The sequence below is a fragment of the Mustela lutreola genome, chromosome 8 (assembly GCF_030435805.1).
Source record: "Mustela lutreola isolate mMusLut2 chromosome 8, mMusLut2.pri, whole genome shotgun sequence".
NCBI lineage: Eukaryota > Metazoa > Chordata > Mammalia > Carnivora > Mustelidae > Mustela > Mustela lutreola.
Window position 1 is genome coordinate 61304892 of NC_081297.1, and position 18575 is coordinate 61323466.

Below are 18575 nucleotides of genomic sequence, written 5' to 3' on the forward strand. Positions count from 1 at the left end.
GCCGGCCCCCCAGCGTGTGTGCGCACGCACACCTGCTCCAGTGCCAAGTCCCGTAGGGGAACACTTGAACACCCCCCCTTCAGCCTACTTGCTTATGCACACCCTCACTGTCACCTTCAGGCATGTGATTACACTAAGGCAAACCCCAAGCCTGCTTCGGCAACCCCAGAGAAACCAGTCACCCGGCGAGGCGACAGGGCGTGTCCCAAGGGTGGAAAGGGACCCTTGGAAGGTCCCTTCGCTGACATCCCAAACCCTTTATTTCAGGTCTGCCAATCCCAGTGCATGTTTCTTGCCCCATTTTATATTCTTCCAGTGCGGGAAACAAACGAGACCCAGGGCCGTCCTGTTTTTCAACCAAGTGGGTGTGGGTTGCTGGGGCGGGGGTGCTGGGGGCTCCCTCAGAGCTGGTGGCTCTGAGACCAGGCACCTGGAGGGCTGCGGTCGAAATCAGCTGAACCCAGAATTTCTTTTCCATTGATTTATTTGTATATCTGTCCACACACACTGAAGCCTCATAGGGGCAGGAATTGCTCTTGACGGTCCATGACAAACTGAGGTACAGATGATGGTTCACACGCAGTACGCTCTAAATAAATATTAGCGGAATGAACCGCTGAAGCTAGTAGATGGGGCCAACTGCTCATTCTCCTTTCATGCTTTCACCTCAATGAGCCTTTATATCATCGCTGGTTTGAAAGGCCAGAGAGGAGGTGTGGGTCTGGGTAAAGACTTCCTATTCCTTTCTTTTTTTTTTAATTAAGTTCTAGGTCTAATGTGGGCTTGAACTCATGACCCTGAGATCAAAAGTCACATACTCTACGGACTGAGCCAGCCCGGCACCCCGAGACCTCCCATTCCTCCATGTGAGAAATCTGGGCCTTCGGTATGATTTTTAAAAATGCTAATTTTATACCAATTGAAGCAATCCGGTCTCAACTTTGACCCCCCCAGTGGCCTTCTGAATGGATCAATGAGCCAGGGAGGACTGAGGAAGGAGCATTCGTTCTTCCTCCCACCCAGAAGAGAATCTGAATTCACTGCGAGTCCCTTCTGAGCAGGGCTGGGAGCAGTGGTTGATTATGATCAGTAGCTTTGAGGCTTGGTGGGGCATGGGGAAAGACTAGGGGGAAGGGGAGGAACATCTTAACTTCCCTGTCATCCCTCCCACCCCGGGAATGAGGGAGAAAGCTGCAACACAGCGGAAGGAGCAGGGGCCAAGGCTGCAAGGAGGCGGCAAGGAGAGCCGAGTGGCAGAAGCTTCCTCCAGTGTCAGGCTCCAGAATGTGGCTGCAGCTGTCACAGCTCTGCTGGCTGAGATTCGGGATCCTGCAAAGTCAAGTAGGTTCCCTCCTTCCCTGAGGGGCCGGTTGAGGCAAGGAAGCTGCTTGGGGTACAGAGTCTGCATCCTTTTCACCAGGCCTGGAAGGAGAGGTCTCCCTTCTTTGCCGAGCAGATGTGGCAGGCTGGGGGCCTGGCTGATCATGTGTCTTCCTTGGAGAGACAGCCAAGAGCCAAGAGGCAACCAACCTCTCCACCCGAGGGAGAGAGGACCCCGAAATGCATCCGGAGATAGGCCTTGCTTCTTTCCTAGTTTGAGGCTTTGACCTGGAGTCCCTGACCTCCCCACAGCCCCTCCCTGGCACCCCTACCCGCTGAGGCAAGGGGAGCTCCTATAAGCCCTCCCTCATCCTGGGAAAGAATGGCCTTGGCACCAGGAACTCCAGCCCTGTGGCCAGGGGCAGGCCAGCAGGTGGATGAGGTGGGAAAAGATTCTCTGGGATGAGCGGCAGGGATGCAGGATAATCAGGACTGCTAGCGAAAACCAGCGGATTCATCCCGCCCCTGATCAGCCAAACTGACTCCCTGTTTTGACCCTCATCTTCCCATCCCCATATTTGCATCCGTGTCCTCCCGAGGACAGGCCTCCTGGTAGCATGCCTGAAGGTCTCAGAGCAAAGCCTGATTCTCAAAGCCCCAACTTGGGCTCAGTGATGAGGGAAAGAGAGAACAGAAAGAACAGGAAGGAAGAAAGGGAGCAAGAGAGAGGGAGAAAGAAAGATAGATGAAGGGAAGAAGCAGCTTGAGGCAGGGGCAGCTAGAAGAGCAGAGCGGGGAAGTGTTGGACCCAGGGTCTTGAGAAGAAGTGCAAGGCCTACTGGGAACCCAGTGGCAGCTGGTTGTTTGAGGTCCCCCAGCCCATCCCCAAGGCTTGGACTGCCCTTGGAGATCAGGCTCATCTCAGTGACTTTCCCCTTTGCACTGCTGGGAAACAAAGGAGGTACCTAACTGGCTTTAAGAAACCCTCTTAAAAAAAGAAAAGGGAAAAAAAAAATAGGAAAGGAAAAGGAAAAGAAAAGAAGCAACACCCCCTGAATCAAACGGGGCAGCTGTCCAGGGAAACGCGTGAACAGGGCCCGGGAGCGCAGGCCCAACAGGCTCCAGAAACACACACCCACGCCCCCACCCCACCCTTCATTCCTCTGCAGCTGAATCTAAAACCCTTTTGCCAATTAACATCTATGTGTGCATGAGTTCAGTGCAGTGACCTGCAGACCTAGAGTCCACGCGCCCTAGTAGGAAATGTGTTCATTCTCTTTCAAGAATGACTTCCTTCTCTGGCCCCTTCAGCCCTGGAAAACCTCACGCCCTTTCTGGTGGAGAGAAAGCCTCTGCCCTGGAAGGACGTTCTTTGGGGCATGGATGGAGGTCAGGCTGGCCAAGGAGGAATTTTCTTCTCACCAATGAAGAAAATGAAGATACCTTTCCTGGGGTGGTGAGGGTGGGGGGAGGGGGGCAGGCCTTCTCTTTACCCCTCTCTCACCTGCACAAACAGACAGGCATTGTAACCACAATTACAGAAGAACCTCCAGCACAAAGGACTCATTTGACCTCTGATCAAACTGAGGCCCAAGGTCACAGCCAGAGCATGGCAGAACCAGGCAGCCCAGCCCGCCTGCAGACAGCCTCTGCCGCAAGGTCAGGGTGGAGGCGCTGGGGGCTGTGGGTGAGGAGACAGCCATGGCGATTTGGCCAGCCATCCCTCTCTAAACCACCTTTTTGGCTTCATGTTCTGGTTTTGGAAGTGGATGTGGACCCGTTGAGCCTCAAGGCCCAGTGGGCTGGGCTGGAGGTAGGTAAGGCTGCAGAAGGAAGCCCTTCTCCAGCTCAGGCAGCTGCTTCTCAGAGAAGCTGGTTGCAGAGGGCTGGTGAGAACCTCCACCTCCCTCCCCTGGGCCAGGGCAGCCAGTGGGGGAGGTCCAGTGGGGGAGGTCAAGGCCAATGTAGCCTGGGGGGGGGTGCCGGTGGGGCACCAGGAGACCCCAGCTCAGCCACAGCAACTAGAGCAGGCCTCTTTCCCACCTCCTTCCCCCTCCTCCTAACTGGGATCCCCTTTCTGTTAACCTGGTTTCCGATTTCCTGCTCTCCTTTCTTTCCTCTGTCTCTCTAATTCTCACTTTTCCCTTTCTTGGCTTTCTTTCTGCCCGTGCCCCCAACCTACCCTGCTTTGTTTCTGTCTTCTTCCCTCCCTTCACCTCCCGTCCTCCTTTCCTGTCTATTCCTTCCGTTTCTTTTCTCTTGTACTTTTTTCCTTCCTGCTTCCTTTACTTTGAGCTCCCTCTTTCATTCCTTTGTTTTCTCCTTCCTTCCCTTCTGCCTCCTCCCGCCCAAAACAAACAAGTTTTGCTTTATCATTCCGTTCTTTACCAGAATTTCTTCATGTTCACCTCTGTCCCACCCACCCTTGTGGAGGCCCTTCTTCTGTCCCCAGTACTGGGGCTTTTTCAAATCCTTTCTTCCCCCACCAGTCTTTTATCTTTGTTGTTCACAAATTTTCCAGGTCTTTGTGCTGTTTCCTCCACCATTCCCACCCCCCCTTCCTTTGTTTCTAAATCCTCTCTCTGCAACAGGCAAATAGCTAAAAACTGCACCCTCCCCGGGTTGGGACTGCAGGCCAGCCATCCTTCACGCCATTCTTTGTCAACTTCCCTCAACTTGGGGGCAGAATTCAAGGGTCTGGGAATGGGGCGGTTCCCCCTATTTGAGAAGTCAGGGCTGAGTCTGCAGCTCCCCAGTATAGGCTTAGACAAGACTTAGCAAATTGTTGTCTCTCTGTCAATCCTGATGAAAAAGAGGAAGAGGAAGAGAGAAAGGACGGAGTAAAAGACAGAACCCCACAGATCTTGGCGGGGGGAGTGTTGGGGAGATAGGGGCGAAAGGACTGGATTCATCAAGAGGGGGGCGAAGCCTGGAACCAGGCACCTTCTCTTTAGTGTACCCAGAGCCTGGGCAGCTGCCAAAGAGAAGCCCCAGTCGGCTCCCGGGTCAGTTCTGGAATTGCGGCAGGATGAGACCTTTCTTCCACCCCACTCCTCTGGGCTGGAGAGGTTGGTAGGTCCACAGAATGGAAGGAAAGAAAAGGGCTTAGTTTGGGGGTATCAATCCCTTTCCTGTCTGCCCCTGGACTTCTCAAGGCCCACACTCTGGAGATCAGGTCTTTAGGCAGTGCGGGCTGAGCCCTCTTAAACCTGTTAGGGGGGCAGGCCCAATTCCGGGGGCTCCAGGAGGAGCAGGTGCTGGACAGCCACTGCATTACCAGCAGAAAAACCTCAGGCGCCCACTTCGAAAACAAAGGCCTGGGCAGGTTTGAGCTCCCCATGGAGCAGGGCCAAGCAGCCTCTGGAGGTGTGGGCTGGGCACTGGCCAGGGACACCATGCACTCCGATGAGAGTGGTCCCTCCTGGGATACACAACCCCTTCCGACCCTCTCCAAGAACTGGTCCAAATTTGCCAGCTGCTGCCTGCCCGGCTGTGCAGGGAAGGACCCACAAACCTCAGATGCTGCGGGGACCTGCCAGCCCAAGCTGGGCCTCCCATTCCCGGCACAAGGGCTCGAGAGTTCCTCAGGCTCTGCTGGTGCACCCACTACGGCCTCTGCCTTCACCTGCTTTCTCAGACCATCTTGCACCCCACCAGGGGCCTGCCTACTCCCCCACTCTCAACCAGAGAATGCCCAAGTTCAGCTGTGCTCTCTGAAACCACCCTCTGCTTTTGACTCCTTTTAAAAGAACCATCTCTTTCTCCGGGGACTTCCCTTGTGTGGATGGGGGCAATCTCAGCCCCCAGTCGAGTAAGGGGCTCTTTTCCTTGCTCTCCCTTGAGCGCTGGATAAAGGAGGAAGATTATGATGGGGGGTGGTGAGGGGCACTCCTTTGCATCTTAGGGAGTTGGATCTCTGCATCAAAATGGGTTTCTAAGGAAAAGAGGAAGAAATTTGGGAATTGTTTCCTCTCTCGTGTCATCCTAACTTAAAATCAGCCAATGGTCCCGGCGCAGCTGGGGCTGAGGTTGTCCACAGCTGGGGCTCAGGACTGATAACCCCGCCCCCCACCACCTCCGTGGGAGAGTGGGAAACTGCTATTTTCGGCTGGTACTTCTCTCCCCTTCTGCGGAGACCCCTATGGGGATCTCCAAGCGTCTCTAAAAGTTTGCTGGGAGAGCAGGTCCGGGGCATTGATAATCCACCCCGATTGGGGAAACAAGCAAATACATCCTTCCTTCAGTGTAGGAAGCGAAGCGCTCCTCCCCCCTATGTTAAATCTCAAAACCCCAACTCTGCCCCCTTCTCCATCTTCCTTCAAAAAACTTTCCTGAAGTTCCCGCAAGTTGCGTTTGGAGAAAGCAGATATCACACCCAGACTCTTTGGGTCTCTAGGTCCCCAATTTCTCCCGCCCTCCCCAGTTTCAGAAGCAATCCTTCCATCTCTGCCAGCTGCCACCTTAGTCCCCAAATTCAGCGAAGGAAAGCTCCTGGGACCCACTTAACTGACAGACGTCCTGACCCAGCCCCAATTCCTCCGAGGGAGGGCAGATTAGTATCAGCCTGCAGGGGAAGGGGGATGGAGTCAGGAGGAGAGAGACACACACACACACACACACAGAGACTGAGAGAGGGAGAGACAGATTGTCCTCAGGCTGAAGGGCACGTACCCCTCCTGAGCCCAGCTCACCTGCTCCTGCTCCAGACCGACTCCTCTTGATTTTTATCCATTCAAAAGTTTGTTCACCCTCAAACTGTCTCAGGAGGGGCGCAAACTCCGCAGTGGCGTGAGAATGGTGCCCCTGAGGGCGCAGGCGCCTGATCCAGAGCGAGCCCCAGGGAAGCACCTTCCTCAAAGTGTGGGCCGAAGCTGTGATCCGTAAAGAGGACATTCAAGCGCCCGGCACAAGGGGGCAGGGCTGCTAGCCCCGGGACCGCCGGGACTCGGCGGGCGTTCTAAGAGGGTGTGGCCAGCCTGGCCGACCCGGCCGGGGGCAACTGGGAGGAGAGGGCCCTAGGTCCATGGCAGTGTTTGTCAGCTTCCTCCAGTTTGTGCCCTCCTGGGTGTGTCCCAGCCAACAACATTCTCTCAACCCCTTCTGGGGCGGCCACTCAGGCCCGGGACAAGGGAGGAAAAGGAGGGTGAGGGGGCGAAGAGATCCCCCTCTTTAGCCCCTCCCCAACCCCCGCGCCACCGGTCCCCCCCCTTTCCTGCCCAGAGCCAAGGGACAGACAGAGAATTGCAACTAGAAATTCGATCGATTGGTACGAGGGACCACGTGGTCCAGGGTTGGCCAATGACCAGGACGCCCGGGATGAGCTAATAATGGAAGCAATTTGTAACTTTCAGTAGCTCTCTAGGCCTGGGTACAGGAGGGAGGGAGATGCGCGGAGGTGGGGAGGTGGGTACCCTCAGTCCTTCTACTCTCCTCTTTCGTACAGGGGCACCCGGATTCCCTCTTTCTCTTTTCACCTAACACGCACGCAGACACTCACTGTGTCCCGCGCCCACCTCGGTCTAGCGGCCACTGCTCCAGAAAAAGGTAAGCGGGTCTTCCTCCCCTGAAACATCCCCTCCCCCATCCTATCTGGCACCTGCAAGCAACGTCCCTCTTCCTGCCCCATTAGGCAATTTAAATCCGGTTTTGTTTTTCTCTTAGTTGAAAGGAAGCAATCCTTTTATTTTTTGTATAATCTATTTCAGATTTGGGGGAAGATTAAATTAAGATTAATACACTTTTCTGGAGGAAGGGTGAGTGGTACTTTTTAGATCCGTTTTATATTTTCTTCTTCTGGGGAGAAGCATTCTACTTATGGAGAGTTAACTTTTCTTTGGGAATGAGTTACACCTTCTGTTTTTGCAAGTTTCACTTCTCTAAAGATGTCAGTTTCCCACCTTTCTCCATTCCATCTTCCAATTTCAGTTTTTACAAATAATCAGTTAGCAGATTTCAATTTTCTTTCTTTCTTTTTTTCCTTCGTCATTCATTTTTTAGCCGTTATTGACTCTCTCCATTTTTCCCCCCTCCGTGTGAAACTGTTAAGTTTGTATTCTCTTTTTGTTTGGTAAATGAATTTATTATTTGGGAAACTCTATGGGGGGTGTGAACAAGGTCTCTCTCTCTCTCTTTTTTTTTTTTTTTTTTTTTTTTTTTGGAGTTAGAACCAGCACTTTATTGTAGTGTACACACTTTTTTTTTATGCCTTATCCTCATTTCTGTTTATTTTAAACTCTTAATTTTGTTGTATCTTACCTCCTTTTAAACCCTAACTTGTTCTTTAAATTTGATCTTTTATCTGTTAAACTATTTTTAAAGTTTTTATTTTACAAACTTCACAGTCTTATATATTTTCTTAACCCTTCCCCAGCCCCCTTTGCACTCCTTTTTCCTCCATCTCAGGACTCTCACCCCCAAGGTCTACAATTCCCAGCTTCAAATTCAACTCACCCTCCTAGCCAAGGAGGGACACCCAGGAAGAAGAAATGATCTGCTTGGGTCAAAGCCTTCAGGGTTCTAGTTCTGGGCACCTTTAGTAGGACCACCCAGCAAAATCAGGGCAAGCAGAATATATGTTTGACTTTTAGTCTGGGACTGAGCTCTTTCTCGTTGGTTTTATTCTGAGCAACTCTTTGTATACAAAGTTGGATTTTTCTTTCTCATCTTTTCCCTAAATTCTAAGGAAGTACAAGCAGAATTTTTTTTCTCTCCTAAATATAAGCTGCTAGCTCAGGATAAGTCTGTTGGTATTTTTTACTTTCTGGAAGAAGATTCCCAGAAGAAACGCAATGTTTAGTCCTCCCTTTTACCTTTAATTAAGGTGGAGGTGGCAGGGATTAGGGTACCCCATTTTGATCTCGGTTCTGACTGGACTGAACACAAAGAAGCTCGCCTGGGGGTTCCATCACACTCTGGTCAGTGAGGTCAGGCTTAGGATAGTTTGGGGGTAAATCTCAGCTCTGAGGAAATTCTTTTTTTTTTTTTTTTTCAACAAAACTGTGAAGTAAACTACCAAAATTGTGTGATAACGGTTTAGCCTCTTCAGAATCATTGCAAGCACAAAAATCGAAATTCCAGATTAATCTCTTTCCAAAGATCCACCTCCTGTGATTTTGTCCATTTCTCTGAGGGAAACAGAACCCAACTCAGCAGAAGTCCAACTGCGGCTGCCCCTCCCCTCTGAGTTCTCCAGCTCCGTTGTCACATTGACATTCTGGGCACATTTGGCCCAGCCCCCTTCCCGCTTCTCCCAAGTAGGAATCTAAATTACTATTAATAAGGGGCCGCTCCAAGTTAATTGGCATTAAAAGAATTCATTTCAATTTGTTAATATTAAATGAACGCTCTGCACTTTAGCTCCCTTCTTCGCCCTGGATTCCCAGATGAGTGATGGGAAGTGGGGGCAGGGGAGGAGAATGAGGGTTTTATTTCTGACCCTCCAATAGAGCCGCTGACGTGCCTCCTCTGGGGGCTCCACATCCAGGCGCAGTGGGGGTCTGATTGGGGAATGTCCGATGATCTTTTTTTTTTTTTTTTCTGGTGAAATTTATCTGATTCAGTGGGAACTGTGGGAGAGGGCAGAGGAACTGAGGAGAGCTGAGGGAGAGGGACGGAAAGGTTTGTAGGTCTTAGTGGGGGAGAGGCAGGGACTGTGGGGCGCATAGCAGGGGGAGGTGGGAAGGGAAAGGGACAGAAGTGAATGGGAGTGGTTGTGGGTTGTGGGGGTAAAGCAGATTTGTGAAGGAAGGTGCTAAAACCTATCTAGAGAAGGAGGAGCTGGAGGCGAGGGTGAGAGATGTGAGGCAATACAGGTATGGGATCTGAAGCTATCTAGCTGTGGGACTTTAGGTGAGTTGACTAAAACTTTTTTCTGTCTTAAATTTCTTGATCTGTAAAATGAGAATAATATTTACAGTAGCCATCTCAGGGCGTTGTTTGGGATTAAATGAGATACAGGTGTTATGTTTTCCACAGTACTTGGCACATAGAAACTACAAGTGAATTCCCTTATTCCAGCAGAGCCGTTAAGAACATGGTTTCTGGAATCCCACTGTCTGGTTTTGAATCTCAGCCCTGCCTTAGGCTAGCTGTATAACCTTAGGCAAGTTACTTCACCTCTCCAGAGGACAGTTTCCTCATCTGCAAAACGGAATTAATGGTCCCAGCCCGTAGGCTGTTGTACAGACTGAGTGTGTGTGTGTGAAGTGTCTAGAACGATGTCAGTGGAGCGGGAAGAACAGTAAAAGCATTTGTTATTGATGTTGCTTTTCTGATCCGGGAAAGTTGGAGATAGAAGCATGGAACCTCTTAGAGGTTAAGAGCTCCATGGATTCTCTAAGACCCTGATCAGATCAACCCACTCACCCCCATCCCTGAATGTGTCTAACAACTGGGGTGTATGTGGTGAGGGTAGGAGAGTAGGGGCCCTGGGGGGGCTTGTGTATGTGGTGAGAGTAGTGAGACCGTGGGGGCTGGGGTGCCTGAGTTCTTTCTTGGCCTCTGCTGTGGCTCTTGGGTTGGCGGTTCTGTTCAGTGCCCACAGATTTCAAGGGGAAGTCCCTTCTACCCTCCCCTGCCCCAAACCCTGAGAAAGACTTGGTGGGGGAATTACTTTCTTGGTCTAATACCTCCCTTTGGCAGAGAGTCAGTCCCTGGAGTGTGGGCTGGGGGATGTGATGGATAGCAGAGGAGACTGACATTTCCTAAATCCCCGAGAGCTATGTACCAGCCCCCACATATCCAAACCCCTCCAGAGGGACCCAAAGAGATGTGACTTTGCTGAAGTCATAAAGTCAGAAATTGGCAAAGTTGGAATCTGAACTCTGATCTGCCCGATGAGCAGTCTGAACCCCCTAACATTGCTACACATTTCCTGAAGTTTGGGGGGGTGGGGAGTGACCTGGAGGTAGAGGCAGGACACATGGAAAGTGGTGGAAAGGTGGAAGCCAGGATGGTGGAGCAGTCAGCAGAGGGTGGTGGGGAGTGAGGGCCCGCGTTGGGAAGGGGCTGAGTGGGAATGTTTTCATCAGGCAAGACTTGCTGGAGGTGGAAAGCATAGACCAAGATTCAGGTGGGAAGGGGGTGAGGCTGGGAGGTAAAGAAGAGGGAGGGAGTGGTATACTGGTCAGGCAGGGGAGGGAGGAGAGGCCATGCAAATGGTGGGTGAGGCCTGGCTACAGGGCCAGGTCTGCTCTGCTGGAGCCAAATAAAATCACCATGTCTTGAAGGCCTCCTCTGTGCCCGGTACAGACATTATAGACAGGTGTATCCTGTGTGATGCTCTCAACAACCCTGACAAGTAAGCTTCTCATTCCTATTTCTAAAAGAGTCAGTTGCAGCTCAGATAGCTTCCCCATTTCAGGTCACGCCTTTAGTAGCTGGATGTGCCTGAGCTGCCTGCACAGCATGGCCTCCTGGCCCAGGTCTTGCCTTCCATTCCTACTGCACCCCCACATTTGCAGTCACACGTAGTGACGGAGAACAGGCGGTGGAGAGTGGACCAAGACCATGTGAAAGGAGCGGGTGGGCAGTGGGGGCAGAAGCTCATCTCACATCTTTGTGAAGAAGATGGACAGGAGGGTATCCTCTCCTGAGCAAGGCCTCCAAGTCACTGTCCTGTGACTGCTACTCATGGAAGGATGGCCACTGGGGATCACACAGACCTCATGGGGATCCCATTGCTTTCTGGACCTTGGTCTCTATTTCCCCTCCTTTGAGAGGGAAAAGGGAAAGGGTGGCACAGGTGTGGGTCTGAGCCCTGGGTTAGGACTGTCAGTGGTTCAACAAAATCCCTTCTCTCCTAGTTGAATGAGAGCCTCCCATCTGGACACCCCATTTCCCAGCTGCCCTGGCTTCCAGATGTAGCCACAGGGGAATGAGAGCCAAGTAATGTCTTGAGAGCCTGAAGACACTGGGTAAGCTCCTCTTTCCATGAGCTGGACCAAGTTCACCTGAGACAGCGCTTTGACCACGCAGCCAGCAGAGGAGGAATCCCTGGGAGAGAGCTGAGCAACGATACGGAAGGAAGCCACGTCTCTGATTGACAAGGTGGAGCAGAGCGGCCCACGGTCAGGAACTACTCCATCTTGACTGTTATATGAGAAATAAACTTGGTTTCTCTGTGCGACTGTGTTTGGGGGCCTTTGTTCTGATAATGTTGCCTTCGTCCTTCCTAATGTACTTTCCTACACCAGCTTTGTCAGTTCCTGATCTCCCCTTGTCCCCGCCCCCCCCACAGGATCACATAGGACCATAGACTGGTTCTAATAGCGACATTAATGATTGCCAGATATTAGGCATGTTGGTTCAGATGATCGGCATGATAGCCGTCTGAGATAGGGATCACTATTATTCTAATTTACAAAAGAGGAAACTAAAAAAAAAAAAAAGAGGAAACTGAGGCCCGAAGGGGTTATGTGATGTGCCTGTGGACACGCAGAGAGCAGTCAAACTGTGGTCCCAACCCTGGAGTGTGCAGAGCCTGAGCTCTCTATTATGAGCCAAGTCTGCTCCTGCAGAAGTAGAAGAAGGAGATTTTGGAGATCCTCTCACGCTTGGCCAAACCCCGTCATAGTTCTCACAGGGCCCTGGGCATCTCTCATCCCCACCCTCCCTTCGACCCAAGAAACTCACTGGACATCCATGTTAGAGGCAGGTTGTTGCTTTAGATTGTATTTGAAAAAAGGGCCATATCACTAATACCAGCTTTAACCCCCTGATAAGTGTAATCCTTCCCCCCTTTTATTAGAGATGAGGCTCAGAGAGAGGAAATGACTTGCTTAAGGTGCCTACTTAGTTCTTCTGTAATTTTCTGAATCCAAGATGAATTATCTTCCCACTGTATCAGCTGCCTCAACACGCAGCAGGGACAGAAACCAGGCAGGGGCCCTCTCTCTCATCTGATAATGCTTCAGGATACCTAAGCCATGTTTCCCTAATGTCCTCCGTGCCCCTCCCGTTGGATATCTGCCTCCAAGAGCCGCCTCCCTGGGCCTGTACCTTTTCTCCTGCCGCCTCCTCACCCAGATGGTCAAACATGCAGAGGGAGAGGAGAGCAGGGGCCAGAGCCAAGATCCCAGACTCCTTCAAGTCTTTCCACATTTGTATCTCCCTCCTCCCCCCTAGGCCCCTTCTGAGGAGCCCACCAGGGAGGAGAAGGGGGAAAAGTCTCATAAATTTCCCCTATTTATACAAGAAGACAGAATGTTTCTTGTGCCAGAAAAAACACAGAGAGGGAGCTGTCAGGGGAGAAGAGACCCAGCCCCGTACCTTCTGGGGCCAATTTATCTTCCCAAGTCATGGCTTGGGGGTTACCCTAACACTGCCTATGTGACTTGCAGGCTCTGGCTTGGGGGGTAGGCAGCCAGGACCGACAGTCCTTGGCCTTTGTTTCTGACCACAACCCTCCTGCTCTCTCTCAAAAGCCCTTCCCCTTTCTCGTGCTCTCAACAAGTTTCTTGAGAGAGAATTCACATACCACGCAGTTCGCCGTTAAAGTGAGTCATTTGGTGGTTTGTGTGTTCACAGTTGTGTGCAACTATCAGCACAGTTCGAGAACATTTTCATTACCACAAAAAGAAATTTCATAGCTTTTAGTTATTATCCACATGTCTCCCATCTTTCCTTCCAAGCCCTAAACAACCTCTAATCTGCTTTCTGTTGCTATCGATTTTCCTGTTCTGGACGTTGATGTGAAGGGAATCACGATGTGTGGCTGATTTCACTCAGCCTGACGTCTGCAAGGGGCCATCCCTGGTGCAGAGCGGATGGACACTTCAGTGTCTCATTCATTTTTGTAGCTGACTAATATTCCATTGTGTGGCTAGGCTACATCTGGTTTGTCCACTCACCAGTTGTTGGATACTTGGGTTGTTTCCACCTTTTTGGATATTATGATTCCCCCTTTACTCTTATGTCTCTCGACAGCCTGCATCACATAGAATGAGGTCTGTGGGCAAGAAGGACTGCGTCTCACAGGTGGGAGTACCCGATACCCATGAAAGCAGGTCATGTCTTGTTTTGTGTTAATTACATGATACTAAGCTGGAATTTTCCTCCCCTCGTTAGGTTACTCAGAGGGGGCTACTCCTTCTATTTTCTAGCAATGCCTTTTTTTGTTTTTTTTAAAGATTTTATCTATTTGAGAGAGAGATGGAGAGAGAAAGGGGAGTGCACAATCGGGGGGCAGGAAAGGGGGAAGAAGACGCAAAGGGAAAGAATCTCTAGATTCCAAGCTGAGCACGGAGCCCAATAAAGAACTCAATTCCACAACCCTGAGATCATGACCTGAGCCGAAACCAAGAGTTGGACACAGCTGACAGAGTCACCCAGGCCTTCCTATCAATTCCTTTTTTATCATTATTATTTTGGACACTTGCTGTACTCCTTGGCCTGGGGGACCTACCCCCTTCTCCGGGTCTTTCAAAGACACGTAAGCAGGTGAATGGATGTCTTCCCACAGGAGAAAAGTTTCCTTGAGCCTGGTCTCCAGTGATCCTCCAGTATCTTACTGCTGCAGGAAAGTGTGTGGAGGCTCCTGGTCAGGAGAAAGTTTCAGAGGCATGACTGAGGTGGGAAGTCAGGCCTCTCACATCTACTTCCCTGCCTGACCCATTTCAGTCTTGCTCCATCCATTTCACTCTTCTGGCAAGTATCCATTAGGCATCCAGAGAACTCCTTAGACATTGCCTGCCCTTGCGGACCTGCAGTTCCAGTGGTGACGGTCCAACAAAGACAAGTGAGCAAAATCAACTTGGACAAATTCTGCAACACTTGTTGAATGAATGAACAAGTGTACACTTAGTCCTCAGGATGTTCTCTGGAAAGAAACCGTAAACGTCGGCGTCATAGATCATTCTGTGCTGCCCACCACCTTTCCTCCATCCTTCGGAAGCGGCAGTGCATGGATAATGCAAAATGTTAGCTTAAAGAGCTACCAGTTATTGGACCTGCCATATGCCAAGGGGTTTATAGATATCACTGATTTTCACCCTTTTCATTAGGTAAAATTATCCCCATTTTGAGGATGAGAAAGACTGAGACTGGAAGAGGTTAAGCAACTACTTGGAATTGCACAGGCAGCCGTAAGTGGCGCAACGTTTGTGCTGGACTCTGGGATATGTATTTGTTTTCATTCCAGCTCTGTATGACCAAGACAAATACCTCTCTTTCTGAGGCCCTGGCACAGAGGAACTGGCCACCCTCCCCTGTCCTGTCCCTGCTCGGCCTGTACCTTCCTGCTCACAGGAAAGCAGGCCAAGATGGAGGTGTCAGCCCCTCTCTGATTGCTTATGTCTGTGGGCTGTACTTGCTGTGTGGGTGGGAAGGGAAGAACCAGCCTTTTCCACCCAGCCCTGGCTATGTGGGAGGGACCCATGAGAGGCCTGGATGTTGTCAACCAAAGACTTGAACCAGCCAAAGAGCTGATGACGCCGACAAGAAGGGAACCTCAACAAGGCAGATAATCAGAAGCTGATGAGTGACAGTGCTTTCGTGTCCTTCCCTGTCTCCTGCTAAATCAGGCCACTAACGTGGTCTTGATGACAAATAACAAACTTTCACACCTTATAATTTCCCCAGGCATTAGTTCCCTTGTCGCAACAAACCTGAGAGGTATCCACAGCTGGCCTTGTTCCAGGAAAAGTGAGTTTGTGGGGCTAGAACCCAAGCGTCCGGCTCAATTTTGGGTAATGCCATTCATGCAGGGCTTACTATGGACCAGGCTCTTCGTGAAGTATTTCACAGCTGTTAACTCATCTAGTCTTCTCTACCACCATCTGAAGTACGTGTCAGTATTCCCCACATCTCTCTGAAGATGAGGAAACTGAGGCCTAGTGGTGGAGTCTTGCCCAAGGTTGCACAGCCAGCGAGAGGCAGAGCAGGGATTACGAAGCAGTCTGTGTGTAATCACCGCCCCAGGTGGGCTTGGCACGGTGACTACACTTGGGAACTCTAGTTTGTTTTTTCTGGTGAATCCCCTCCCCTTCCCCCCTGCCTCCCTCAGTCTTTATGGCCCATTGGAAAAAAGCAAGCCACAGCCGTGGCTCCCAGGGTGACGATTCTTCAGCTGTCTCCTTGGCACTGTCATTCTCGCCTCCCATCTCTTGCCAAAGGCTCCAGCCGGGAATCCCACAGACTGTTTGCCATGGATCAGGATTTCTCTGGAGAAAGAGCTCACAGGAAGGCTGCTGTATGAAATGAAGTAACTCGCCGTTTCCCTATTCCCTCATCAGGAGCAGCCAGGTGAAGTCACTGTGCATTTGGACAGGTGCTGTCGAAGCAGAGCTATCTGGGGGCTTGAGTGGTTGGTGACTGAATGGCGGCACTAAAAATCCGAGGTGCTGGGTGCTGGAAAGAAACCTTGCCGGAGTGTTGTGTGTTACTCGCTCACCAGTGTTCCCTGACGAGGGCCCAGTGTGGGCACGTGAGGGGTGAATTGGCTTGTTTGCTCATTTACTTATTATCTACTTATTTTTTCAACACATTCCCACTGTGCACCTAAAAGGGATTGAGCTAGGTATGGAGGATGGAGAAGACTAAATTCCGGCCCTACAGGGGCTCACTGTCTAGAAGGGAGGGCAGGAACAAGATGACAGTGATTTATACTGAATCCTGAAACCATAGAGTCATTTCTCCTTGCCCCTTGACATCACCACCACCCCCTGCCTCACCCCCACCCCCGGCTGCCCTCCTTGTCTCTCCCTGCGCTCAGGGGCACTTCCCACCTGGCCCAGGCAGCCCAGTGTCCATCTACCTTCTTTCTGCCTCCATTGTCACCTTTCTCCTGAGCTGGACCATTTCTGTCACACAAGGAGTCTTGAATTTCCTTCCCTGTCAGTTACTCTTTGGCCATAGGTGGGAACAGAGCTGGCCATAAAGTCGCTGTCATCAGGGGATCCTAGGTGAACAGGGTGGGTGATTTTGTTTGCCTCTGGTGTTAGCTAAGCTGCTCCAGGCCCCACATAGCTGCCCTGCGCTGACAGCCTCTACTGGGCTCCCGACCTCTTGTTTTGGGCTGGGCTTGGCCCGCAGGGGTCCTGGCAGGGAAGGAGAGAGGAACTAGCCTATTTCTTTCCCATCCCCTGCTGCCTGCCCTCTTGCCTGCCCACAGTCCTGGCCAAGGTTGTGGATCCCCTGGGATGACGGCTTTGCTGCCCACCGCCCCCCTGCCACCCTGGGGCTTTGTCAGGCTTTGGGGGCACCACTTCTGTTTCCTGTCCTTTGGGACTTCCTGGTGCCTCTCATCAGCCATTACTGGTTCCCTCAATCCTATCTATACCTTGAAGACTCTCATGTCATTAAACTCTGTTCAGTGAAGCCCTTCTGAGTGCGTCATTTGTTTCCCGCAGAGGACAAGGCACAGGCAGTTTAGAGATCGAGGTTAGCTTTATTACCCTTCTACTGCAGGGGCTCCCCAGAGGAAGAGACAGGGTTTGGAGCACTGAGTGAGGGACAGTGCTCTGCTAAGTGTTTTCATTGCAGGATCACTGACTGTGGATCCCGGGAAAGCAGAAGCAAGAGACAGTGTGGGACGATTCTGCAGGAAGGCCATTGTCAGGCCAACTGGAAGGAAAAGGGCTGGTGCCAAGGGCCCACCTCCGCTGTCTGCTCTGCCCCCTGTCCCCTCTGGGCTCCTGAGCCCCGAATCCCTGCACATACCTTCCTGATGAGCAGTCTGTGGCTCAGAGAGGGAAGAGGGAGCATGCGGAAGCTTCCTTCTGTCTCCATCACTCTGGCAATCAAAGAGAAGCCCCACTGTGCGATCAAGGGGTTGGAGGGTGACAGACAAATCTTGGCTCGGTGGCAGCACAGCCCTGGGAATCCCACAGCCAGATCCCACAGATGTGAATCCCGGATCCACCTTTTACCAGCGGTGTGACATGGGACTTGACTGCTCTATGCCTCAGTTTCCCCATCTATAAAAACGGGGCTGATGATAACAGCAACTCCTACGTCATCAGGGTGTGGAGACAGTTAAGTGAGTCTGCGGCTGTGGGGTCCCTGAGAACAGCACTGGCACACAGTGAACACTCTGTGTAAGTGCTAAAAGGTAAAGCCTGTACCTCCACCTTCTTTTCTTCCCTCTGCCCTCTTCTTATTGTTTACCTACCCCCTGCCTTCTTTCCAAGGTCCCCAAAAGAGATGAACAACCACCAGGGAGCCCCTTGATCCATCTACTGGTCACCAAAGTCTTGAGTAAGATTTGCCTCGCCCTGCCCCGAGGTACCTCCATTTTGCAGATAGCAAGGAGCACCAGAGCCATCCAGTGGGATGACTCACTCCAGGTCCCTATGCCCAATGGGCACAGTCTCCATGTGTGCAAAATGGCCTCTTTCCCCCAGCCCCCTCAACTTCCCAGAACTGCGGGGGGCCTGGGAGCTCTTGGTAACAGCACATTAAGCCCCTGTTTGTGGGAATTTTAATTTAAACACAAATTAGAGACGCCAAATGACTCTGGCAGCCAGATAAGCCATCCCGGGAGAGCAAGAAATAAGCCAAGAGAATCAGCGAAGGTAAGGACCGAATTTAAACTACGATAGATTCCCAGAAGTCTGGAACAGGTGAGGGCCAGAGGTCTTCAAAGAAAAACCCCAGAAGCCCCACATCTCAGCCGCCCTGTCCAGGCTCCATGCCAGTCCCCTTCTCCGACATTCTCTAGATTTCCTTTGTGCAAAATTCCATCCCTCCCTGCTCCCACCTTACTCTTTCAGAGAGCTCAATTCCTTTACTTTGTCTTAGCCTCTTTCATAATCTAGTTTTCTGAGAAAGTCCTACTTGTTGTCTAACCTCAATCTGCTCTATTACAGCTAGAGCATAATATATCCTGCTAAGTGGTGGCTCAGGGAGTCTCTGTTCAGCAAGCAAGTGTCGTATAGTAGACATAGCCTGAATGCCCAAAGACCTGGATCTCCTCCTCTGGGTCTGTTTCCTCATTGGTACAATGAGCATGTGGGAGACGATTTCTAAGCTCTTGCAAGCTCTGACTTTTCACAGGAGAATCTGAGGACAAGAACACTCCTGGAAATCTCTAGCACGTCTTACAACCCAGGAATTTTCCACTCTGCTAGGTACATGTTGGTTATTTGGGAGTGGGGGAAGAAGGGAGAGCGGTCAAGCCTGTCTATTCCTTTGTGGGAAGGGTCTCCAGGCTTTGCTTCCACCCTTCCACACACAACCCAGGCCCAGGCCCAGGCCCAGAAGAGAGGCTGCCTTTCCAGTTCTGTCAAGGCCTGCTGGGCCCAGCTCTGTGGGGCTGT

General features: G+C 51.3%; 1 long non-coding RNA gene across 2 annotated transcripts; it reads left to right on the forward strand.

Annotated features, from left to right (window-relative positions):
* Positions 1-6595: 6595 nt before the first annotated feature.
* LOC131838667 (uncharacterized) lies at positions 6596-11443 on the forward strand. 2 transcript variants are annotated; one of them, XR_009356669.1, is made up of 3 exons: positions 6614-6864; positions 7026-7073; positions 11124-11443. It is a non-coding gene; the product is annotated as an uncharacterized LOC131838667 (long non-coding RNA). The 2 variants fall into 2 exon arrangements; XR_009356668.1 differs by lacking the exon at positions 7026-7073 and having other exon boundaries at positions 6596-6864.
* Positions 11444-18575: the final 7132 nt, after the last annotated feature.